Below are 4,706 nucleotides of genomic sequence, written 5' to 3'. Positions count from 1 at the left end.
TATATATATATATATATATATATATATATATATATCTTTGAACACACCTGTATATGTATCTATATATGCGTGTCTATATATATGTATACGTGTGTGTATGTATAGTTTACCTGGGCGTAATTATGTTTCTGGTAGACCTCTAATACATAAATATACAAATACATACGTTAACCGAGTCAATAGGCCATAAAAGGACTTTCTTTGAAATATATTCCTTTATATAACTTCACAATAAACAAAGTAAAGCCGAGATCTATCACAAAATAAGCCGACATGTTGTGACTTTCCCATACCGCGTTTGTGGTGTAAACACTTTACATCAAATTAATCTATAAATTCCAGATTTCGTATTTAAATCACAGGTGAAGAGCTATATAACAATATATAATATGATTGTAGATCTAAGTAGGTTTATTGAGTTCTTTAGTAAGATTTTGCGCAGAAATAAAATGTCCTTGTATCTGAGAAATATTTTCGGCTCTATAGTTCCTCGTCTCATCTATAAATATTGCAGATGGAATTTCTAAAGCTCTTTGATGTCAAGAATTTAAACTAAAACATGCATAATTGGAAATTAACGGAATCCTGGTTTGGTGTGTGTTACACCTCAATTTGTTTTGTGTTAACTACAAAGCTACAGAAACCCGTTTATTGGAAGAGCTTCCGTTTTGCAGTCTGATCGCAAAAGGCAATATGAGTGTATGCATGTATTATAAATAAAGCATCTTTTCTACTCTAGGCATAAGACTTGAAATTATTGGGGAGGGGGCTTATCGATTAAATCGACCCTAGTACGCAACTGATATTTAATTTATCGACCCCGAAATGATGAAAAGCAAAGTCGACCTCGGCGGAATTTGAACTCAGAACATTAAGACAGACGAAATGCCTCTAAGCATTTCGACCGGTGCGCTAACGTTTCTGCCAGCTCGCTACCTTGTAGTATATATAAAGAATAAACAAGCAAAACATATGGTGTCACTTTAGAGCACGTAATTTATAATTCAACTATAATTGCAGAGTTGATAGAGTAAATAAGGGATTAAAAAGTAATGCATAAAGTCTCTAACAGCTGTTTCCAGAATAGTTGTGCATAGGTTATTGAGCAATGATTTCCATATAAGCCAAAATACACCGTTTTCAGAGCGCAATATCCTTTAGAAAGAATATTAGTAGTTACCAGTTCTATTTTCTAAGAGTTAAGGAATATCCTTTGTAAAGAATAATAGTTATCACCATGCATCTTCATTACATCTCGCGTTTGCAGTGTATTTAATACATTCTATTGTTGATTACGTAGCTTGTTATCTCTAAGATTTTATGCATTGCTCCGAAAGATGTATCGTTTTAGTCTTTCACTTGCTTAGTTTTCACTTGTTTAGTCTTTCACTTGAACTGAAGAAGTTCCTCTTGCCATTTTCTAAATTATCAGTTGTTGTATGTGTTTGTCATTAATCAATTTCTTCCGCGATTCTCACGAATAATTATTAGTCTTTACTCTAGCATTGCACAGGTTTATAAAGTTTCTTTTAGATGTTACAGAGAAAACACGACTGTGTTGTATTTTTCTCTCTATATTTCATGTGTTTAATTTTTCTTGTGTTTTCATATTAAAACATAATACTCTTTCCAACTGGTTAAAGCTACTGCTTAATAGTTCAAATCCAGTGATAATGTCTACACTAATAATTAAGCCTGGTCCAAGGTAGGCACCCACGCCAACATTTCTTCATTGTGAAGATGAGGCAGTGAAAGTTATGAGAAATTTATTACTACAAACCTAATTATTCCAGTTTCTTTTTCTTTCTTTCTCCGTCTCTGTCTCCTTCTCTCACTTTCTGATTGTTTTCCCCCCTCTCTCTCTATATATATGTATATAATATATAAAGTTACACACACACACACGCACACACACACACACACACGCACACATACACACACATGAGGATGGGCTGAAGAGTTCTGAGGCTGAATGAGCGATGCTAGAGCTGCGAAATCTTGTATACATTAATTTCAAACCTTATTAATAACTGCTTTGTTTCTTTCCAGATAAACTGGCATCCTATATTCGGGTATGACGCTCCAACTTTATCATCAATGCAAAAGGAGGTAGATGACTTTAGGAAGGGCAGGTGCAATATTGAGGATAACCCAATGTCTGGACGTCCTGCAAATGCAATCACCGAAGAACACATTGATCATATTCACCACATTCTTATTTCTTTACTGCCCACAAGAGGCTACATACAGAGGGGACAAACAAGGACAGACAAACGGATTAAGTCGATTATATCGACACCAGTGCGTAACTGGTACTTATTCAATCGACCCTGAAAGGATGAAAAGCAAAGTCGACTTCGGCGGAATTTGAACTCAGAACGTGCTAACGTTTCTGCCAGCTCGCCGCCTTTTTCCGACGCTTTGTCACCACATTCTGACGAATGACACACGATTGACTATGAATCAAATAGTCAATGCTATTAGCATGTCCTGTGAAAGAGTTGCGAATATTATGCGCCATGAAGTTGGTATACCGAAGGTCCCCGCTCGGAGCGTGTCACATTTTCTGACACCTGATCAAAAGTGAACCAGTTTGATAACAATACAGGAAAATCTGACATTGCTTCAGGCAGAACCGACTGGTTACCTTGAACATTTCCTAATGCAAGATGAGTGAGTGGGTCACCATGTTCATCTGCAGGGAAGGTGACGGCCTCAGTTTTGAGAGATTCAAAATTCTTTGTGTTTATTGACTACCTTCAAAAGGGTCACACTATCAATGGAGTGTACTATCCCAACCTGCCGAGGCAGTTACGAGAGGCTATCAACAGCAAATGTCCAGGAAAACTGACGAAAGGGATCTTGTTTCATCAGGACAGTGCTCCAGCACACAAGTCCTTGTTTTCAATGGTCACAATGCCTTATTGTGGTTTTTAACTAGTTGGTCACGGTCCCTACCTCCTGATTTTGGCTCAGAAGTATCTCAGCAATGATGACGTCATCTCTACTATTGATGATGTCATCTCTACTATTGATGACTTTTTGTGGGGATCAGCAGAATGAAAGCTTCTTCTCCAAAGGGATCCAAACACTGCAACACAGAGGGAAGGAGAGTGTGGACCGCAGCCTATGAACTTTTCCGCCAATCTCCGTGTGCGCGCGGTTCGTGTGTGTTGTGTGTGTGTATGTGTGTGTATGCGTGCGCGCGTGCACGCGTGCGTGTGTGTGCAGTGAGAGGATGAATCATCAGCTTCGAATGAACATATATGTGTGTGTCTGTGTATATATCTATAGATATACACATACGCATACACACACACACGCACATACACACACACATCAATACCTGCTTAATAGAACCGTCGTACGTGACTCGTGTGCGTGTCCATATCTATTTCTGTGCATGTGTGTGCGCCCTAGTGCGCATGTATATGCGCTTTATGTGTGTGTTTGTGTGTGTACACGTGCGTTTGTGTATATACATGCGCTTAGAAGTGACTTTTTATTCATTTTTTGTGTTTTGTTTTTCTTTTATTATTATATTTGGTCATAATTTATTAATATGGAATAAATGAGTTACTGGGAATTAATGATTACGGATCCCTATATCAGGAATTCTCTATTAATCAATCGATCGTGTCTTTACGTGGATGTGTATGTCTCTGTGCGTGCGTGCGTGTGTGTGTGTGTGTGTGTGTGTGTGTGTACAGTTGTGTAGGTGGTTGTGTTTGCGTGCTCGCGTTTGTGAGGTAACTATTCTTTTTAATAAACCAAAAGTAGATCTTAACCACAGTTACTACATATGAATTGTATACATGTGTGTATGTGTGTGTGTGTTTATGTGCGTGTGTGTGTATGTGTGTGTGTGTGTTAGCGTGTGCGTACCAATAAGTATCCGGACTGTTGCTATAGTAACGAAGCTGAAGCATGCAGAGTAAAGCCGCTTGGCAGAGTTTGATCTTGAACTCTCTTGTGCATGTGCATTAAGTTTTAGCATTCTAGTTCACTTCCGTTGTTTACAGCAGTGCTTGGGAGGAAGGGGGCGTAGCGTGTGATCGTCGCATTGACCATGACAGAAAAAGTTGAGCAGAGAATCTGCATTAAATTTTGCCGAAAGCTTGGCGATACCTGCTCAGAGGCCTACACAATGCTTTCAAACAGATTTCATCGACACAGTCAAGAAAACCTTGTGCAACTGAAACCCGAGTGTCTTTTTGGTCAGCTGAAAGCAATTTTGGCACAAACTTGGCAGATACGTGTCTCATACCTAAATCTATGGTGAGAATGGACTGAACTGAACCGTAACTAACCTGTACATCCTCTGATAACTTTCTCATTTCTGCTGCTTGCGTGTCTCCCAGAACGTTCTTCAGTATCGACATTTTTTTCAGCCATCTTGGAAACGTCTGAGCTACTCGTACACTTGTGTGCGGCTCTAACACTCCTCTCCATACACTTTCTGCAACATTACGTGGACCTCTGAGCAGGTATCGTCATGAGAACTTTCTCTGTTGTGGTTAATGCGACGATAACACGCTACACACCTTCCTTCCAAGCACTACTGTAAACAGCGGAAGTGAGCTAGAACGTTAAAACTTTAAAACGTTAAAAAGATTGAACTTGAATGCTTTTATTATTATTAATAATGATTTCAGATTTTGGCACAAGGCCAGAAATTTCGGGGGAAGGAGTTAAGCCAATTACAT

The sequence above is a fragment of the Octopus bimaculoides genome, chromosome 12 (assembly GCF_001194135.2).
Source record: "Octopus bimaculoides isolate UCB-OBI-ISO-001 chromosome 12, ASM119413v2, whole genome shotgun sequence".
NCBI lineage: Eukaryota > Metazoa > Mollusca > Cephalopoda > Octopoda > Octopodidae > Octopus > Octopus bimaculoides.
Note: the sequence above shows the minus strand (reverse complement) of the source record.